This window comes from Macrobrachium rosenbergii, chromosome 51 (assembly GCF_040412425.1).
Source record: "Macrobrachium rosenbergii isolate ZJJX-2024 chromosome 51, ASM4041242v1, whole genome shotgun sequence".
NCBI classification, from domain to species: Eukaryota; Metazoa; Arthropoda; class Malacostraca; order Decapoda; family Palaemonidae; genus Macrobrachium; species Macrobrachium rosenbergii.
Genome location: NC_089791.1, coordinates 5,746,365 through 5,768,741, shown reverse-complemented (window position 1 = coordinate 5,768,741; position 22,377 = coordinate 5,746,365). Strand labels below are relative to the sequence as shown.

Genomic DNA, 22,377 nt, shown 5'->3' with positions numbered 1-22,377 from the left:
GAATCTACGGGTCCCACAGAATTCCTTCGGCCAATTGGGACCAGATAAGAAGCTTACAGTAAGTAGGAAAGAATAAAGAATAACGTAAATGCTATACACCTCAATTTTCCGCTCATTTTTTCAGTAATCAAATCATTTTTCCTATTATTTTAATTATCGAAGAACTGGGGTAAGTATAAAAAGAAAAAATCAAATACCCGGCGATAAAACGTCAGTCAAGTCCATTCAGTTTCAATACAGGCAAAAACAGAAGACGCATGTTGTCTCACTTCTAAATGATCCTTGTTTGACTCTCCTGAATGATCCTTACTTCAGTGAAACCACACCGTACGAAAGTTCACTCACCACTTCAAAGTCGACGAAGCTCTAAAGTTTTCTTTGTTCTGTCTGACGTTAGAGAAGAAATTCTACGTTTGTTGTATTAAAGTTGCACGCACGTTCGTGGAACTGTGATGTATCTTAGAGTAAAGTTCGGGAGTTCAGGCTATGAAGGCTTTTTTTATCCCTGCTGACGGAAAGTTTTGATTGATTTTGTTACATAAGGTTCCTCTTAAGATTTTAGCATTGTTATTCATTAATTTAGCCTTGTTATTCAGTACTTGAGGTTTTACCTCTATATTGATTATATTTCACTAAGAATTTATTCTTATTTAATACTTGATGTTATAGCTTTATATTTATATTGAACTTTACGTACAACAGTTATTGGTTTAAATGTTAGTTTAACTGAAATATTTTGATATTTCAGGTTCTTCACTACTCGTTTCAACTGTGATATCCAGACTTGACCACCTTTCTCCATTTGCTGATTGTCACAACCTTGATTGTCATTTGTGGGATACGATGAATAGTTTTTGAAAGTTTTCTTCGTAATATTAAATACTTATCCCCGTAAACTTATGTTTATCGTTGTGGTCACTAAAGATGTGTTTACCTAATGGGACAGGGGTCCTGTATTTTTGTACTACAAATTGAATCCCTTTCAGGATCAGGGTAAGTCCACAAGATTTTGTCCGTAATGCAGCATTGTGGATTATGTGCCAGTTTACAAAGTAATGGAATTTGCAACTTTTCGTGAAGATTAGTATTCTATTCTTTGATAAAACTTTATGCCTAGTGACTTTGGAGTAAAAGCATGGGTTTTTTATGTTCTTAAATTATGCATTGTAATTCTTGCATTGGAACTTTTGTTAGGCCATACCATTCTAGTCACTTTAAAAATACTATCGAACTTTTATGGAGCTGGGATAGCTAAAGTTTCTCTTGTGAGAAATAGTACACTTTGGTGAAAAACTTAAACTAAAGACTACTACTGTATCCATATGACTGGAAAAATGGAACACATACAAGATTGGTTCATTAAAGTTTGAGGTGATAAACTTTAGTTTCTTGTGAACCAACCAATTTTTCACCTCCACCTCTACAGGGGCAGTGCCCCAATAGGGGTGGAGGCGCCTCTCATGCCCTGTACCTATAGGTCTTATGAGCAATAGGTAAGTGTATGGGAGGTTCAAACAACCAACAAACTAATAATTTTTTCCTTTCGGGTGTTAGGCGCATGAGTGTACTGTAGCTGTTTACTTCTTTTTAGGATTTTAAAATTAGCATAACTGCTTAACTGGAACTTTCAAATTTTTCGAACTTTAGTTTTTCTGTTTTTATTATAATGTTCAGTAAAGTAACTTAACTGCATATTTGGTACTTGAAAATGTAATTTAAGATAGTTCAGTTTTTAAAGTTCAGCAGTAAAAAAATAAAAGTTCCAAGTTTACGTAATGTTACTTTTAGCAATTAATTTCAGTTGCTCTAAGAATCTCTACTGTAAGGACGTTGACTCTTTTCAAGACGAAAATTAACATTGTGGTATTGTATTGCTTTGAAATTTGATACTTGACATATTTTTTGATACTTAGTTCATCGTTCTAATTAAACCAATTTGTAAATCGTTTAAATTTACTAGTTTAGTGCCAATAATATAACGAGCAATATAAAATTCATAGAATATACAAACTCCAGTTATACTGTAGGCTACAAAATACAAACCAAAATTATAGTTGATCGAATCTACTTTAGTTATCTCTTTAACACCAGAATTTTAATGTTCATTTACTTAGTATTCCTAACAATCCGACCACTTGTTTGAAAGCTCTAATTAGACATTTTTCTGGAAGCTCTACTCAGAGGCTTTGTAAGTTTATCAGTACGGTAAAAAAATGATCTTAAGTGAAAGCTTCATTCCATTCATCTCATCAAAGTTAACATTAACTACGATCTGTAACTTAGGTGATGCTCTTGCATTTTTTTAAGGCTTTTTCTTCTATTTACAGAATAGGCTTTCTGAAATGGATGTTTAAGGCAATGAAAGCACTACTTGGGTTATAGTCAAGAACTCGTTCGTTGGTTTTGCCCCTCACGAGAGGTTTCCAAGCTAAGCTAGTTCCTCATCGGACAGATCGATATCGTACTCGGCTAGCACTCTGCTGGGCCTACGTTCGACCCTCCGGCCGGCCAATGAAGAATTAGAGGAGTTTATTTCTGGTGATAGACATTCATTTCTCGGTATTATGTGGTTCGGATTCCACAATAAGCTGTAGGTCCCGTTACTAGGTAACCAATTGGTTCTTAGCCACGTAAAATAAATCTAATCCTTCAGGCCAGCCCTCTCTAGGAGAGCTGTTAATCAACTCAGTGGTCTGGTTAAACTAAGGTATACTTAACTTTTCCAAGCTAAGCTGGGGTGAGAATTTGAGCCTGGCATTGATGAATACTGTATCATTAAACTTCACTTATTCGATGGCTAACCTGTGTAATTAGTTGTTTGAAATTTCAATAAATTGTTATAACTGATGCATATGTAAATTTGAACGTTCTTACCTCCACCAGTAACAAATGTTAACTAATCTGAGTAAAAGTTTAAGCTGGGCTACTGAAAATTTTAAACACAAGTGGCCTTTTATGTACCTGTTATCAATATTTGAAAATTAGTGTTGCTTCTTAATTCCTGTTGAGGCCTGTCCAGACGAGCGGGGGTGCCCGTCGGGGAACTCGGTATGAGGGCAAATTCTGCCGGGCTTATGCCATATGAGGGCAAATTCTGCCAGGCTTAAGTTCATCATTGGACAGGTTGGTATCGTTCTCGGGTAGCGCTCTGCTGGGCCCGCGTTCGATTCTACGATCGGCCAATGAAGAATTAGAGAAATTTATTTCTGGTGATAGAAATTCATTTCTCGTTATAATGTGGTTCGAATTCCACAATAAGCTGTAGGTCCCGTTGCTAGATAACCAATTGGTTCTTAGCCACGTAAAAAAATCTAATTCTTTTGGGCCAGCCCTCTCTAGGAGAGCTATTAATCAGCTCAGTGGTCTGGTTAAACTAAGATATACTTAACTTTTTCTGCCGGGCTTACCTGTGGGTGTTGTCCACATGGCAGAGTTGACGATTGGTCGGGCGTACCTTGTCGAGTGTCGTACCGAAAAACATGGTGACCAGTGCTGACCAGAAAAAGTTGTTGTGCAACATAATAACAGGCGTATGTATAAAGAAAAGGACGAGAATATGGTGCAAAGATTAGCTAAATAGGAGAGATATTTATGGGAGCAATACAACAATAGTACGTGAACTACAACATGGCTATGAACATTATTATAGAAACTATATGAGAATGAGCAAGCAGATTCCATACACTCCTAGCAAGGTAGAGCTATACTGTACATCCGAAAACAAGATAAAAACATGCGACACAGCATAGCAGCAGAGGCTTGATTGGAATTTCAGATATGGTGTTTTTGTATGTTCAAGTTGTGACCAAACTTGAATAATGAGGAGAGAGAGAGAGAGAGAGAGAGAGAGAGAGAGAGAGAGAGAGAGAGAGAGAGAGAGAGAGAGAGAATCCGAATCTGAATCTATTTTCCCGACCTATGACTTTCTTGCTAGTTTTTTAAAAAGTGCTCTCTAAATAAGTAAAAAAAACAAAAACTTTGTTAATCTTCAAATTTTTAACATACTGAGACCAAAATCAACCAAAAAAAATTATAAAAATCCACGTTTTGAGCAATTTCCACTGGTGGGTCGTGAATAATAATTATGAACTCTGCGAAACCTTAATTTCTGTCTTAAATGGAATCCAGGAGAAAGAATGTGGAAAAACCTAATAAATAAAAAAAAAAGACATTATTATCATCGACAAAAATTCAGTTTCACCAAACATCGGAGATCTAAATCTTAATTCTAAAATACATTTTCCCTTACCTGCTTAACCTGAGAGGCGTGTTTTTTTTTTTTTTTTTTTTTTTGGCGCGCGTATTTACTTCACCCTTATTATGAATTCGGGGGTATTATTTTACAATAGTTCCAACTCATTCTATAATAATTATAGTATTATAGATGCATCTTGCATAAAACGTAATTAAACTTTGTCTCTGAACACTTTTTGGGGAAATTCACCATATCCGAGATATGAATGTTTATATAATCCCCATCCTCGAAAAATTTCTAAGTGTTTTGTTTACTTTAACACGGACACAGTTTGTACTCTGATGCGAGTTTGTTTTTGTTTAGAACTGTATTGTGGTTCTGATGCGAATTTTTTCCCCCTTAAAATTGCATTTTGGGTAGTTACGTGTTGTCTGGGAGTCACGTGACCCAGTGAAAATCTTACAGGTGTCAGACATTTTCCCTTGCCATTTGGTTCAAGTCTGTCATAGAGTGATGTCATGTCCAGTCTGTGTTCGTCTTGTAACTTTGATTATTTTCGCTTAATTCACGATTTCTTTGAAAATGAAACACGATGCATTGATTTTTAAAGACAACATGGAGTGTTACCTGCAGCAGCACAGTTCAGTTTTACACCAATTTTTACTTGAAGCTGCTAAATTATATCCACCTTTAAGTGACACTCAGCCACCATCACCACCTAGGGAATCATTTTCTGATGACGACGATGACACTGTAGATGAGCCACAACCATCTTGTTCTGGATATAACCCATCAAAACGTTTGTGTCCATCCAATTAAGGTAAATTTATAATTGTTTTTAAAATATTGTAACATGATTTACCTTCTGTAACCCCTGTGGCTAGCGCGCGCAGCGCAACATTACCTCTTGCCAGTATATACGAGCCTGCCATGAATCATTATAAATGCGGATAAGGCGCGAAGCGCCGTTCCGCCACCCCCTTGCGGTTAAGGGATGTTAGGCTACATTACACTAGCCTACGTTGCCTGACTATGGCTTGCTAGGTATGCTATGATTTACCTCATTTTATTTATTAATTCAAATGCTGTTTTGTGTCGATGGTGATTTACCCCACCCAAAACGCCCCCATTCCCAAAGGGTCCCCAACCCTGTTGGATGTAGTAGGGGTGTATAGGCTAGTAACTCAAAAACAACTCATCTCCCCGATGTATTACTATCATAACCATTCAGAATGCATTAAAACACACATGAAAGTACATAATTACTTTAGAAAAATGGAGTTGGAACTGTTGTAAAAATTTACCGAATTCGGTAGAAAGAGAAGGCTGTAATAATAAAAGGTGAATCGTGCACAGAAATCATTACAGCTTTACTTTCCAATCGTGGAGAAGGGTGACCCCTGCAACGAATTATCTTTTTGATTATTAGTGTGGGATAATGTAGCTATGAACTTATGAGATCATCTCGAAATTCTCGTGATATCTCTCTTTTGAACAAAATATCTTGACTGGGCATGTAACTGGATACGTACCACTGGACGAGGTAGTCCTGTTAAAGCTGTTATTGTAACAATGGTAAACATGATAACTCGAAAAGAGGGCTAGAAATTTCGAGGGGAAAAAGGTGCGATTTCACCAGTGATTCGTCAGTCATGGCGATCACTATCGGCTATGTTCCTTCTACCTCGATATCAATAATAGAAAAAAAAACCACTTGGGTGGTTATAAAACATCAACTGTGCTGCCCAGCCTTTGTCGTCAACCGAAATCCGTTTCATATTTATATATATTTTTCACTTTCCTTTCTCATACACCCGGGCAACTGGCGTTATCTCAGGCTTCCTGAAGCTAATTTTCTTTTCGTGAAAGTTAACTCTCGAAGGTTTAGCTGATGTTTATTGATCAATGTTCACTAATGTTTGAAACTTACTTGAAGGATATTTAACGACTAAGTAAATAACCGTGAAGTGTAACGTGAAACCAGATCGATATCGTCTGTTTTTCGGCTGGGAACAAGCAGCGCTGAAAAATGAAAGAAAAACGAAATGGGCAAACGTGCTAAAAGTTGAGGGCTTGAGGCCTTTTACACATAGCAAAAGAACATTAGTAAAAAGATGAACGAGCCTTGTATCCTACAGCGATCTGAAAAGGAACTGGCTGACGTCATAACTGACAAAAATTATAAATGAAAAGGAAAGTTTGTCATGGAGAGAGAGTATGTGCTGACATTGCACAAGGCATTCCAAGAACGCGCTTTCAAATGTAAGCAAGCCAAGTGATCCCAGTTGTGCATACCGACCAACAGTAAAATTGAGGGTAGGATCCACTGGTAAGGAGTTCAGCTAACACCATTGACTTCTAAAGTTCTTCGATTTAAAATCTATCTTAAACATATACTAAAAATCACCGTAAAAGATAAGACAGCAATTCTCAGTTGCATGAATAACAGTATCTTATCAAGGTAATTAAAAATAGAATCAAGAGATATTTGCAGAATTAACTGAAAATTCATCTGCGCATGCAACTTTAGTCAGTAGTGACATCACGATCGCATACACGCAAGCTGAATATCTGTTGATAAATGATACTTCTATAGGCATGGAGGAAATGAAGTTGTTAACCACGCTTTCTCAGTGAATAAATGAATCAAAACCAGTGTCTCTTGCAAAACAATGAAGGTAGTTAAATGCGAGTCCCATCTTACATAACAAGGTTGTGAGTAACATTACGTCCACCCTGGCCACGATCTACTGTATAACGTAAGTCTGACGGCAGTGTTGTCGTGCCTTCAGTACTTGCCTCAGATAACCGGGCACCGACTGGTGATTTTGCTTAACACTATCTTAAAATTTTTTTTAAGAATTTGAGTGATCTATTGAGTTTTTATGACTTGCCTTTTGGAGATGTCAAGGTATTTTTATGAATCTTCGTGTCCCATGTCTTGGGGAAAAAGTAGCTCCGATCTAAGTTCTTAGCAGCACCATTTCATTGGGAGTCTTCCTCAGGCCGTCTTTCTCTTTCATGCACCATACCTTCAATGTTCTTTAACTTAACTTTTGCACACTAGCAGATCCAGAAAAATTCATGGGACCCACCAATTTTCTTATATATACATAAATACATTATATATATATATATATATATATATATATATATATATATATATATACATACATACATTATATATATAATATATGTATATACATATATATATACATATATATATATATATATATAATATATATATATATATATATTATTTCTATACTAGATTTTTTTCCTATTTTCATATTTCTCATTTATGTTTTATTATCTAAATCTTCAATATTATTTTTTGTCATTATTTTTCATGGGAGGCCACGTGCCCAGGTGCCAACCCTCTGGATCCGCTAGTGCTTTTGCAATCCTATTACATTTAAAATGTTTTCAGAAACAAAAGGTCTTTGATTTTTCAGTCTGAATTTATTTTCTTTTCCATTAGTTCTTGACCTCCAGAATTCATTTTTGTAGAAAACGTTCACTTGTTTAACCAGTTACCAGTTGCCCTTCGTCAGTACCCCGCTGTAGCTTTATTTAATTGCTGAAAGTTTATATCCTCAAACTCATGGGTGCCCTAGTTTCCGATACATATTTCATAAAGGATCCTTTATTGGCGTTGATTTGAAATAACTTTTTTTTTATTCTGTACATATTACTAAAATCTAATACCTTGGATATTCTTTGCCTTTCATTTTAAAATGGATAGACTAGTTATCACTAGACTGTTGTATCCCTAGTGGGGATTCTATCAGCTGGCCATCTGCGGTACTTGGACTGTATCCTTCAGAGTTGACCCATTCTGATAATACCAACACGGGCTTTTATGGTATAAAGAATAAAGAGTAAATCAGTGTCTGTGACTGTCGAGTACACCATGGGCAAGACTGCTTTGTACTGAAGACAAATTTCCTCATTTGAGTGGGATTATCATGCATAAAGTGCTCCTTCGCTTGAAGGATGAAGAGTAAGAACTTTTCTCTGCCAATGATTCCCAAGATTGCAATGGACTCTTTGATTGAGACCAGGATTCCTAAATAGTGATTGTAAACATCTGTTTTTCAAAGTATAAGTTTTTTAGATTTTCTAAACAATTGGAGGTATGCTTCATACTCCTGTAACGGGATTTTAGACAAATGGATATAAGTAGATGGGTTTATTCCAACAAATCGGGTTTTATTTCATAAATTACATGAGGCAGGTGCCAGTGTAAATACATCGGAACTCTGAACACGCAAGCATAAAGGAAATGATGCTGATAAGGCAGCCAAGAACGCAGTCACTATGACTAGATCAAGTACCTGTCCCTGCCAGTGATTCGTTACCACTACTAAATCTCATACCTTTATTAAATGGCAGGTGTCGTGGAACAATGATTCTGACGATGACAAATCAAAACAGATTAAAACTACTGGACTGTAGTGGTGTTCAGAGTAAAATCATGTGGCACAACAGATCACACCCATTCATAACCATACATTTTTCAGTTGGATGGACACCTCTGTCCAAAAACAGTAGCAATTGCTGCTACCAGTTCATCCATGACTTCATCAAGCAGACTACTCATGCTGTGCAAGTTATCATGTCTAACCTACCTGGCTATGGCATTTCGGTCCTGGCACTTTTCAAAACCACTTACTTTGAAATGGTAATGAGGTAAACCTCACACACGCCACCTCATCCTCCAAGAAGTAAAGTGTAGTTACAATAATGTCCATTGTTCTGATTTAAACAGTAAAGGTTAGCTGTAGACAAGATTCGCCCCTATCGACTCCTCTTACCACTACCCTTCTGGATAAACCTTTAATCCCTCTTTTTTTGTCCAAGTGACTGTCCATAGACCTTGATTTCAGGTGCTGTTCTGTCGGAGATTCTAACCCCGCCCGGGGCAAAGCCATCAGAGGAGATGAGCCAAAATGAGAAAGTGACTCCCGCACCTAGCGTCTGACTCATGTGTCCTGTGCCATTTTGAGCATCTGTGCAAAGAGAACCCCATATCCCACGTGTATGACCCACATAGAAAACGGGACCCCGCCACCATACAGAGCCATCCACAAAGAGCAGGATCATAATCTTCCAATGAGATGAAAGGGAGTCACACAGGCAAATCTTTCTTAGATGCTGGAACTTAACTAGGACACTTCCAGCCTCCCATGCTCCCCAGAGCTGCCCCTTTTGCTGTTCCAGTATGGTGACTTTTTGTTTTAAGAGACTTGTAATTTTATGATGGTAGAAAGTAACAGTTTAATTAGAAGGATTTGGGGTTCTCAAAACATGCACTCAGACTTTAATCGGAAAATTTGTAAAAGGTTAAGGTGGTTCTTCCACACGTACTGCAATACAAGGTCCACCAACCTTTCTAGAAGTTTCCAGAAGTTAGCTCTTGTATGAAGTTCTGAGAATTTTGTAGTCTCGAATTCCCATAATATTTCCAGTTGGTATCTGGTTACAGGATATAGTAATTTTCTGTTGAAGTGTGAAGGTTTGTTACGAATTTCATTGTTCTTCAAGGTAAACGTGACTTGCAACACACGGTAGCAGGCTTTTTTGTTGAAGCAGCAATGACACATCATGCAGCAAGCCAAATAGTCAGGAGCAAAGTGGCTAAGCTGTGTGTCATTTTCACATTCAAAAGGAACTTGTGCTAGTAGTAGTAGTAGTTTGCTCGGAGCCTTGACTTTATTACGAGCTGTAATTGGAATTCACGTTGAGACAAGGACACAATAGTATTACAGAACACTGGAAGAACTAAATAAAAGGATTAATACATGCAAAATAAAAGCAACTAATTTATAATGTTAAAGAAATATCAACGAGACAAGAAAAGTAAATTTAAATCTGATCGTAATCATATATGAAAATTCTCACATCCTCCTGCCAACAAAAGGGTGCAATGGCATTGCATATGAAAATGATAACTAAACTACTGAACAAATAAATATGACGGGAAGAAGCTAGAAAACAATTATTATTTGAGGTCTGCACACCACCTGCACATTTTCGTTTTCGCAAGCAGTGGCAGCAGCTCTTGTTGGACGTGCTCCTGTATCAGATAAGCAGTCTACTTGGTGAGGTAGCTCTGAATCAGGAACATTAGGTTGAGAACTAGATGGTTCACTTTCCTCAACCTCTTGAGATGAATCTACATCAAACTGATTGCTAACATCTCTGAAATTGTGGGTGAGAGAAAGCCTCATAGGAATGATGTGCTACAATACCACCACCCCTTTTGATTTTTACACTTCTAACATTTTGATCATGTCCCACTACAAGTTCTAAAACTCGACCCTGTAACCAGTATGGCCAAGTTTTATTGAGCATTTTAACAAGGAATACATCCCCAACACTGATTTTGTTTTCCCAGTTATGTTGATGTAAGTCTTTACATCGTTCTCCAAGACTAAGGAGGTAAGATTCTTACCACAATTCTTGAAAAAGATCAAACATTTCATCTCTGGAAGATAATGTTGCAATGAAGGATTCCCTGGATTCCATAACTAATTATCATCTGGTTCTCTTAATACCAAATGGGAGTTGGCATTGTGTCCGAGAAAACAATTGAGAGTAATAGCCTCCAGGTTGTTTTCAGATGAGCAATAAGTCAAAGGCCTAGAATTAATCGATGATTGAATGTCGCCAAAAACTGTTAACAGCTCAAAATATAAGAGATTGGATCAGCCAGCTGTTTTAGAAAGACAACTTTTGATAGTCCTAATAAGCCTCTCCCAGGTAGCACCAAACCAGGCAGAGTATAGGGGTATTTTGTTATTCTTAATGTTGTAATTTTGAAAATTTACTTTGAACTTGTCACTAATCAGAGCTTGTTCTAACACTTGACAGCCAGTCACAAAGGACTTAGCATTATCACTGTAGATGTGAGAGGGTATACTATAAATGTTAATGAATTTTAAGAAGGTTAATATGAAACTTTGAGTTGACATGTTAGGGACTAACTCTACATGAATACCCCTAACATTCAAACAAATGCATTTTAGTATTTTCATTATTTTCTCCTTTGACCCACAGATGCCCAGTGAAATCAATCCCTGCGTGTTGAAAGGGTTTGATAAAGTTGACTCAGTGTTTGGGTAGATTAGCCATTTTAGTATAGCAGAAGGCCAAACTGTTGAATTTCTGGCACATCATACAACAGCCTAGGACTTTCTTAATTACTTGACGCATGCAGGGTATCCAAAACCCACTTGTACAAATGGAGTTTAAAGTTGTTTGAAGACCAAGGTTGCATTTCTTGTGGTGGTATTCCACGATCAACTCTGTCAATCTATGACTATGAGCAGTAGGATGGAATTTATCACATCATAATCGTATTACCAATTCTACCCTTGGAACGAATTACACCATTGTTATGTAGGCATAAATCTAAGTTACTCTAAAGAGTCTGTTGAGATCAGAGTATTTCTGAATGTCGACCAAAGGTTCACAGTGTGGTCCTACATGGACAATGAAAGAAGCAGATATTTGAGGAGGTTGAACATTTTGCTTACAAGCATCAGAGAGACAGCTTACGTTACTTTCAGCCCAAGTATTTTGATGAGGTGAAAGCCTTGCAGGGCCATTTAACCAGACAGTAAGTTGTTTGGTGAATTCCATGAGAGAGAGACCCCTTGTTATGAGGTCACAAGGATTCTCTTCACCTTTGACATACTTGAAGCTGATTGAGAAACCATATTTTCTAAGTTTCTCTTGAACATTGAAATATCTTTGATGCGATTGCTTGTGAATATACTCTACATAGAAACAGTCTGCAAGAAGCCGTTGTAGCACAATCTGAGAATCCATTGCAACTGTAACATTTTGAAACTTGATTGAGGTGAATGAGTCCAGAACTATTGGAAGACATTTGAGAGCTAAATACACTCCCATAAGTTCTAGAGTTGGAAGTGTTTTCACTTTTAAGGGAGCGACCCTTGATTTAGCAAACATTAACCGTGAGCCTCCATCATGAACATTGTAAACTGCAAAGCCATAACTATTTTTGGAAGTGTCACAAAAAATGCACAATGAATTGCTTTGATTTTGTTTGATGCAAGATCTAAGCAAGGGCAGTGAGGACAACTGTGAGACATCAGAACAGTGTTTTTGCCATTTTTGTAGCTTCTCTGGCATGGGTGTATCCCATGGCAGTTTTAAATCCCACAACTGTCTCATGATCAATTTCCCTTTAGTTGTAACAGGTAGGAGGAGACATAAGGGATCAAAAACTTTGGATATTTGAGACAGAATTATTCTTTTAGTGTTAGCTGAAGGGTCTAGCACATTTGAATGGAATCACTTTCCATAAAATATTTAAGACCCAGGACCTTTTCATATTCGCTGCTATGGGTGGCAAGACTACCATCTTTTGCCAAGATTGATACAAGCTCTTGATTGTTGGAGTTCGATGATCTAAGACAGAAACCACCTTGTTGCATACAGTTGATAGAAAATTCATCATCACCAAACTGGTTTGCATGTTTGATGACAGTTGAGAATAAATGGACTGGCACTGAATCCAAAAATTTTGTACCTGTAGTCCACTAATTTGTCTCCTTCTTTCATAAAGAAACAAAATCTGTTTTTATCTTCTTGCTTTGCCAACATAATCTGCAGGAATGTTTGTTTGATGTCATTTAACATGACTATGTCATTTGATCTTAAGTACAGGGACATTTTAACAATGTCACCCATTAAGTTGATCCCAGCATATGCAGCTTCACTGAGAGCAGGAGCATTGTTGATCTTCAAAGAGCAATTAAATACAGGCCTAATCTTAGTGGTGACACTGAGTTCATCTTTAAAGACTGGCCATTGAGGAATCCGAATGTATTTATCAAAGTCTTAAGTCTTAACGTTGATCCTTTCAATGATTCCATCCTCAAGTTGGTTGTGAAAGACCTGTTGGTAAGCAGTCAATAATCCTTTTTGTTCCAAATTATTAACTACTCAGTTCAGAATGGTAAGAGCAACTTTGTGACTGGAGGGAACTTTTCAATAAGATCATCCTTCCATGGAAGACTGACATAATAGTTGTTGTCTTTGTAAGTGATGCCTTACCTAAATTCTTCAACCTTGGTAAGATCATACATATTGTGATGGTGGCTCAGGCTCCTCTTGACAACCCAAGGAGTCCCTGTTCGACAGAGCTGTCAGGAAACAAGGTCTCTAATGGAGAGTAGTAAAACTTTCTGGGCGAAAGTACAAAGTTTATTTGAAAAGAAGGAACATTTTCCACCTTAGGAACGATGTCCCAATATTCTAGGTCAGGATTTGTTGCAAGTTGTTGGTGTGCACTGATAGGAGTCACTTGGTTAGGGTAGAGGTAATCCATCACATTTGCAAAGGGAACAAGGCACACTGGTGTACTCCAAGTAGAACCTAGCATGCACTGAGTGCTGTGAAGGTCAGGGATTAACTGCAGTATGTCAACTCCAACTAAGCCCTCAAGGGGTATACTTTCACCATATGAACCCAGGGATGGTTCAGCTAGAGAATAACCTTAGCTGATGATGATGTCAATAGCCACATCAAGCTGAGAAACGTGCAACCGAATGTCAAAATCAGGATCGGCCAGCATAGTAATAGAAAACCTTTTCCCACCAGGGATAGATACATACATTAAACATTCACCAAACTGACGCTTGGTAGCACCCAAAAAGGTAGTGACATCGTAGCATGTAAAAGGCATGCTCATAGTCCTCCTAAGCTCCTCAGCAACAACCATGGACAGATGACTTCTCTGACTCCCCGTATCTAGATGGCACCTAACAGTACAAGAGGTGTTAACACAAGGAAATTTTATAGACAACACAGGAAGCAGAAAAGGTTGGTAAGGTCTTCAGCGTTGGACGTTTATACACAGATTTGTGGATATCCCACCATTACTGTTGTTAGGGCATAGTGCAGAAGTGTAAGCATATGACTGGCAAACAATATATTGAAAACTAAGTTTATTGTCCTTACCAAGACAAGGGGTTGAATCATGTTTGCTACTAGTGCACAGTGTGCATGAGCAAAGTGAAGAGCACCTCCTTTGATGGTCAACTGACTTCTCAAATATGGTGCATTTGATCATGCTAAGTCCAACTCCACTACAAACATTAACATTACTGTTTACATTTTTATTCATAGGGCTAATACCATTGGGAGCAATTTTAGGGTGAACAGTGGGGGTGAAATTTTCTATCGTTGATGGGGATTTGATTTCAGAAGCATTTGAATTTTTCTGGAACTTGTTTATATTTCGATTTACTACTTGTCCTTCACAGGACTGACTTTCTTTTCCACATTAGCATTACTGTTGGGATCTGACGTTCGGCTCAATGTCTTAATAAATTCTCTATGGTGATCAAACTCTCTTGTAATTGAAGGGGGTAATGTAGCAAGAATTATGTGACTTAGTAATTTACAATCTGAAGAATCAACCTCTAACAGGTCTACGTTGTGCTGTTTCATCTCATGCACAATGGCTCTACACTCATTAATGAAAGCACGAACACCCTCGAATGAGACATCAAATTTTGGTGAGAGTTCAGTTAGTTGTTTGAAACTTTCATCTATAATATAAGGAATGTCTAAAAATTCCTCTTTCAACAAAGTGAGGGCTCCTGTAAAATTATCATCACATATGGACAGGTGAGAAATGATTTTAAATGCGTAGCCAGGTAGAAAACTATGCAAATATACAAGTTTGTTAAAATCAGACAACGTTCCACAAGCATCAACAGTTGTTAAATTGTATAATAAAGTTTTAAACTCCAATTTATTAGCTGATTTGCCATCAAATTCCTTGCAGGCCAGTTTAGGTAATTCAACAGCCATTACAGGCTTGCTCAGGCTAACATTTGTTTGATGTTGTGTTTACAAACTCTTGAACAGTTGGTTTAATTCATCTAATTTACCTAGAATTAGATCATGATAATCCACCTGCTGAGTTATTTCACTTAGTTTACTAGGATCATCTTCATCAACATCATAGCTGACAAACAGATCCAAATTTGTTCATCCACTACCTTAATCCTCCGAAGATATTCTTGCAATGACTGATTTCGGCAAGAAAAGCATGATTTTCAATTCATCTTCTGAAAGGGCTTCAAATTTCCCCAAGGCAACAGTGATGCAGGACTTATAACCAGCCCTCTTTTTGATGAGGGGAGTAAGAAATCGAACAATGTGCTCATTTTGACAAAAAACTAACTCTCAAAAGGCATTTACAAAAGTTATATGATACATGAGAAACTCCATCCCGTATAAAATCAATACTCACAAAGGGCAATACACATGTTACTTATACTAGACATGGTCTTGACTGAATATGAACAGCATTTAGGATATTTCTTTTTTTTTAGCTAAGCAGTTTTCTCGGAGTTATTTTGGGAAAAGGTAAATGGAAACAGTGCCTATGTTTTGCTAGAATAACTAAAAAACTGCTTAGCTAAAAAAAAAACTAAATATAACATCTTAAATGCTTTTCAAATACGTTTGGTTATGCTAAATGAATAAGGCGAATCTTGAATGAGTAGCTAGGCTAGGTTAAGTTAGGCTAATTGAGGTGACGAATGTCGAATGAATAGTCTAGGCTAATCATAATTGCAAATGCTGATCAAAATGGCGAAGAATGTAAGAATTCAAGCTTTACACGTCGCCAAAGCACAAAAATTCTCAGAAGATATGGTGACTTTTTGTTTTAAGAGGCTATTAATTTTACGACGGTAGAAAGTAGCAGTTTAATTAGAAGGATTTGGGATTCTCAGAACATGCACTCAGGCCTTAATCGGAAAATTTGTAAAAGGTTAAGGAGGTTCTTCCACATGTACTGTAATACAAGGCCCACCAATCTTTCTAGAAGCTTCCAGAAGACAGCTCTTGTATAAAGTTCCGAGAATTTTGTAGTCTCGAATTCCCATAAGATTTCCAGTTGGTATCTGGTTACAGAATATAGTGACTTTCTGTTGGAGTGTGAAGGTTTGTTACGAATTTCATTGTTCTTCAAAGTAAACGTAACTTGCAACACGCGGTAGCTGACTTATTTCGTTGAAGCACCGATGATACATCATGCAGCAAGCCAAATAATCAGGAGCGAAGTGACTACGCAGTGCCAGTGTGTCCTTTTCGTGTTTAAAAGGAGTTTATGTTATTTTTTATAGTACTAGTAGTTTGCTTGGAGCCTTGGCTTTATTATGGCTCCTCTTGGAATTCACACTGAGGCAACACAACAGTATTACAGAACATTAGAACTAAATAAAAGGATTAATACATGCAAAATAAAAGAAACTAATTTATAAGGTTAGTAAAAAAAAATATCAGTGAGACAAGAAACGTAAATTTAAATCTGATCGTAATCTTGTATGAAAATTCTCACATCATGCAGTTGTCCAGAGCCCTGAGAAACTTTTGTAGTGAGCCCCTTTCACACTACCCTCCATTTGCTAGCGGCCGCCCCCCCCCTAAAGACGAGGAATCCATCTCCCGATGAAGGTAATGAACCAGAGTCAAGGTTCTTATGTCAGTCACTTCCCTGTAAATCTCATTCTATTTTTCCATTTCCTCTCATAGTGTGACATACTTACGGCGAGACCTGTATTGCTTTTATTTTCTTGTTATGTTAATTTACAAATCAGTGACGGAAGTGCAATGTAATTGTGTAAAATTACAGTTATCGGAATCGAGTCCTTGTCTAGGCACCTTCTGCGCAATTCCTCGATTCCTGGATCAAGCGCTGTGGACCTGTTATCATCTTGTGTGCGCAGTGGCATAACCACTGCTCTTCTTCCCTGTGGTCCCCCTTTGAAGTCTGCCCCCTTTTGAATTTCTTCAGAGAATTAACCATTTGTTTGTAAATATTATAAGACAGTACTTTGCCCCCTGTCCTTATTTACGCGTCCATTCTTCTGATATGTGTGTTTTTTCTAATGTGAATACTGTTAATTAAGTGAAACCTAAGTGTTTAACTAATAACTCCCCCCTTTTGAATAAGGCCTTCAGCCAAACTCCTTTTGTATATGGTTTTAACGGAACCCATTATTCGAGTCAGATTTTGCCTGCCCAAGGTAAGTTCTCATAGCCTTCAGCTACAACCATATCAGTGGCGACCTGTTGCACAGATCATTTTGCAATTGCCCTTGCAACCCTGCAATTGCAATTATCAGCTGAATAGTTTTGCTAGAAGTTGGTTGCAAGATTAGAAACGAACCTTTTCTTGACTAGCGTAAAATTCTCCTTATAAGGGCACAAGTGATCCAGTTCCACAGTAAGTACATTGTTATCTTTATTTTGTCTCAGGTACTACCAAAATCGTGACTGAGACAGTTAGGAATGTGTTAGCCCACGTGCATGCAACCCAGTTATAGAGAAGAGAGAGTTATTAACCATTCCACAAGTTTCGATGGCTAATGCATGATAACTTTCGTGTCTTTCACGATAGGCTAATTAGGCAATGTGAAAAGTGAATTTCGAAGTATTCAACAGGAAATAGTGCGGGTATTTCCACTTGTGATTTGGACAATTTTCCATTCGAGAACTTATTTAGGCAAACATTAGAAGCCAAGAGGGCTACTTGTCCAGAAAATTTTCTCATATTACTAGAGCTCTCTCTCTCTCTCTCTCTCTCTCTCTCTCTCTCTCTCTCTCTCTCTCTCTCTCCTAGAGCTTAGGAATTTTTTAGGCATGCATATTACCCTCCTCTGCTGAGTCAATGCTTATAACGGCATAAGAGTTTGTTCAGGCCACATGAGCCAAAATTTGTGTTTAGCATTTGCGTTTGTTTAATTCCTCAATAAAAATGCCACACTTGATAAATTCCTTTCCGTTTATTTTTCCAGTATGAAGCTGTAACGGAAAACAAACTTTTTCATCCATTTCCCAGAATTACAAGGTCGTTTCCTAAAACCACGCTGCGTTAAGCTAAGTTCACACATTCACGTATCAAGGCACGCATGCGCACACAGCCAGAATTGGTGAAACTTGCGCATACGCGAGAAAATAGGCCCCGCCCAACTGGATACGTGTCACGGGACGATGTGCGTGATGCATGCGCATTATAGTGCGCCGCAAATGTACGCACTGCGTAAGGGTGACGTGACGCTGACAAACAAGCGGCGGCGCAGGCAGAAGTAGTGCGTGGCAGAGCACGTAACACCAACGTACATATACCGTATGTGTTACGTTCTGCGTAACTGAGTTACGCAAACGTCACGTTGGCCCCACGTACTGCGGGGGTTAAACCCCAGCTATATCGTACCAGAGACCTGTAGTTATTTTGCCCTTTTTAATAATTTCTGTACATGGAATCTATTCTGATATGATATTTCTATCATTTTTGAAAGTACCTTCTCTTAACATTGTTTCTATTCTGTTCCTGTATTTATTTTGGACTTATTTATAAATCAATAATGTATCAATTCAGGATTATTTTGCCCTGTGCATTTGTGTACTTCCGTTTATTTTAGTTGATTTAATAAAAGATATTGCTCAAATCCATGATATATTACTCTCATCAATACTTGGTAAATGGGAAGAGGATAGGGCGGGCCATGACATTGCAATGTATGTTTAATAAATATGAAACAAACATATATATAAATAAAAGGAAGAAGATGTAGTTATTTTGCCCTTTTTAATAATTTCTTTACATGGAATCTATTCTGATATGATAATTGTATCATTTTTGAAAGTACCTTCTCTTAACATTGTTTCTATGCTGATATGATAATTCTATCATTTTTGAAAGTACCTTCTCTTTACATTGTTTTAATTCTGAGGTGATAATTCTATGTTCTTGAAAGTACCTGCTCTTAGCATTTACATTGTTGATATTCTGATATGAAAATTCTATCTTTTTGAAACTACCTTCTCCCCGATATTTTTCACATTTTATATGACTTGCTAATATTTTGCCTGTTGTCATTTTTCTTCTGTGCACAAATGTTACATAAAGTATTTTGAACTTATTTCAAAGTCAATAATGAAATGTTAGTGTATTCGGGTTCATTTTGCCTTCTTTATTTGTGTACTTGTATTATAGCTACTTCATTGAATACATGATATTTGAGCAGAGGATAGAGCTAGACATGATATTGCAAAATATATTTATTTAATATAAAATAAAACATACACATACATAACAGCAAAAGGAAATACAACAGTATATAAATTAGCCCTGCAAATTGTTGAGGAATGTCGTGTCAAGCGACAGGTTGCTGAGGTCTTTTGGTGTGGATGTCACCAACTGTGCTTGCAGGAGCTCCAGCTGCTGTGCAGTGAGTGCCCGCTGCTGCTGCGATGCCGACAGGCTGGCAGGAACTGCAGGTGCCTGACACTCCGTTGTCACTGCCATGGTGTGGGTCATCATGGCCCTCGACGCACCGTGCAGCCCTCTTTGGTGGCACGGATATATCGTTGGATGGCACCGAGCACCTCCATTTTCAGGTGCAGGCTCAGCTGTTCTGACACCTGCGCACACTCATCCTCGACTTCTTGAAAAATGTAGGGCCATCTCCATCAGGAGTGCCTTCGGTGTCGGCATCCATCCCCTCGTGGGCGTTGTCGTCGGTGGCGGCGGCGGGGGTCGCTCGTGGCGAGGGCAAGGTCCTCTTCCTCCTCCTCTAGGTCGCTCTCCGTCATGAGCTCGTCGGCCTCGAGCTGCAGCACAACAGCATCGCTGCCTGAAGGGGGACCATCAGCTTCAGGAGGCTTTGCGTGAGGGGCAACTCCAGCTGCCAGGGCTCCTGGAGTTCTCAGGGCCCCTTTCCTGGTCCTCTTCAGCATGGGTCCTTTGGGCATCTTGGCTGCTGCAGTGGACGGCGAAGACGGAGGCGCTGAGGAGATAGCAACAGGATGCTGGCCAGAGAAGCACTGACCTGGAAGCGCGCCGCCTGCCCCTTTTATCCCAGGTCAGAGCGTTGCCACATCTACGTGGTTGCGGGGTGCGGCAGCGTTGCGCGTCTACTCCCACGCCATTCTGACAGCCACGCAGTGCCCTGGGGCAGCGTGTGCCCCAGGTAACGGCGTGGCAGCTGCGCCGGGTCAGCCCGCGGGTGGCGCCACGCTGTGCGGGTCGGGCCACGCTACCTGACAGTTGACCTGGCCACCCCGCAGGGTTTCGAGCAGGCCGAAAGGTTCCTGCCCCGGCGCACGGCCAGGTGGTCCGTAACGGTCGCGCCGCATGCTGCCGCATTTACACAGTACTTACGGTACATTTACGTTGTGTTTGCGTTGTTTTTACGTACTCTCTGGCTCCGCCCCGTTCGTGGCCGTGCGTGGGGATGCGTGCCTTGATACGTGAATGTGTGAACGTAGCATTAAGCTACGCTCACAGCCAGGTGTTCGCTCACCAAGGCGATCTTGGGGCTGACCGTATCCCCATCATAACAAACTCTCACGCACACCCAGTAGTCGCCAACCTTTTGTTTGTTGTTTCCCTCGTTCTGATGGTTGCACAAGTGCAGACCCCATCACAACAAACCCAGTCGCACGTGACCCCATACCAGTAAAGTAAACACAATGATTACGTGCTCGTCAGGTCCAGTAGAGTAACGTAATTTTGTTCCATTCTTGGCAGACATGATCTCGGCAAATATAACCTTGCCAGTGCATGGTAGATTTAAGATTTTGTACTCGTCATATTCTATCGTGGTTAACTCACGCACTTTGAAACAGTCCCCGATCCTTTCCTCGTCACATTTTATGCATCTATGTAAAAATCAGTTCAAATTGCCCAGAGCAATACAACTCATAAGCCTCATCATTTAACTGCCAGCCAGATCCAGCGCCTCTAAGCAACCGATTATTTAAGGCTTGCATTAAAAATTGTGCTAAATTCCAAGTCCTTATGGGACCCCTTACCCGTTCACTGCAAACAACCCAAGTCTTCCAGGACCCCTTATCCGTTCATACGAACAATCTAAGTCCTTACAAGACTCCTTATCTGTTCATTTGAACAATTCAAGTCCTTATGGGACCCCTTTATCCATTCATCACGAACCAATCCAAGTCCATCCAGGATTCCTTATCCATTCATTCGAACACTCCAAGTCCTTACAGGACCCCTTATCCATTCATCACAAACAAATCATGTCCATCCGAGACGCCTTATCCATTCATTCAAACAATTCAGGTCCTTAGGGGACCCCCTTATCCATTCATCGTGAATAAATCTAAGTCCATCTGAGACTCCTTATTCGTTCATTCGAACAATTCACATCCTTACGGGACCCCCTTATCCATTCATCACGAACAAATCTAAGTCCATCTGAGACTCCTTATCCGTTTATTTGAACACTCCAAGTCCGTATGGGACCCCTTATCCGTTCATTGCGAACAAATCTAAGTCCATCCGAGACTCCTTGTCCGTTCATTCGAACAATTCAAGTCCTTACAGGACCCCCCTATCCATTCATCGCAAACAAATCTAAGTCCACCCGAGACCCCTTATCCATTAATTTGAACACTCCAAGTCCTTACTGGACTCCTTATCCATTCATCACGAACAAATCCAAGTCTTTATGAGACCCCTTATCCATTCATCGCAAACAACCTAAGTCCATCGGGGACTTCTCATCCATTCACTCAAACAACCCACATCCTTATGGGACCCCTTATCCATTCTGTTGCATGACTTCCCAAATCTCCATTTATTCCGAACAACCTTAAGTCTTTTAAACAAAGTCTGTTCATCATGAACAACCTTGAATCATCTCTTTAACACAATCCTAAGTTCCACAGAACAAACAACGTTGGTCAATCCAAATGCACCTAGGTCACTTGGGTCAAAATCAGACTGAGTGCCATCACTGGCCCCTACCCTACGTCCTAAAACCTTATTGTTATTCCCAAGGGCCACGCCCGTCCAAGTACCATCTTAAGATGACCAGGCCAGCCAGATCACAGCAAAGTGAAGAGTTCAAGTTCTACATGGACATTGGGAAGGAATTGGAACTGACAGGCCAAGAACTGAGGGAGTGGGTCCAAGGGAGGCTAAAGACTGTCAAGGAAGAAAGGGAGAATGAGAGAATAGATCAGATCAGGAGAAATGGGAAGAGGCAGAGAGAGCAGAGAAGGAGAAAGAAAGATTAGCTCAGGAGACTAAGAAGAGGCAGAAAGAGCAGAGAAGGAGAAAGAAAGATTAGCGCAGGAGAAACAGGACGAGTCAG

The 22,377-nt window shown here is 39.2% G+C and overlaps 1 long non-coding RNA gene across 1 annotated transcript; it reads left to right on the top strand.

Annotated features, from left to right (window-relative positions):
* Positions 1-342: 342 nt before the first annotated feature.
* LOC136833516 (uncharacterized) lies at positions 343-2,875 on the top strand. The gene is made up of 3 exons (XR_010851489.1): positions 343-464; positions 749-993; positions 2,328-2,875. It is a non-coding gene; the product is annotated as an uncharacterized lncRNA (long non-coding RNA).
* The last annotated feature ends 19,502 nt before the right edge of the window (positions 2,876-22,377 follow it).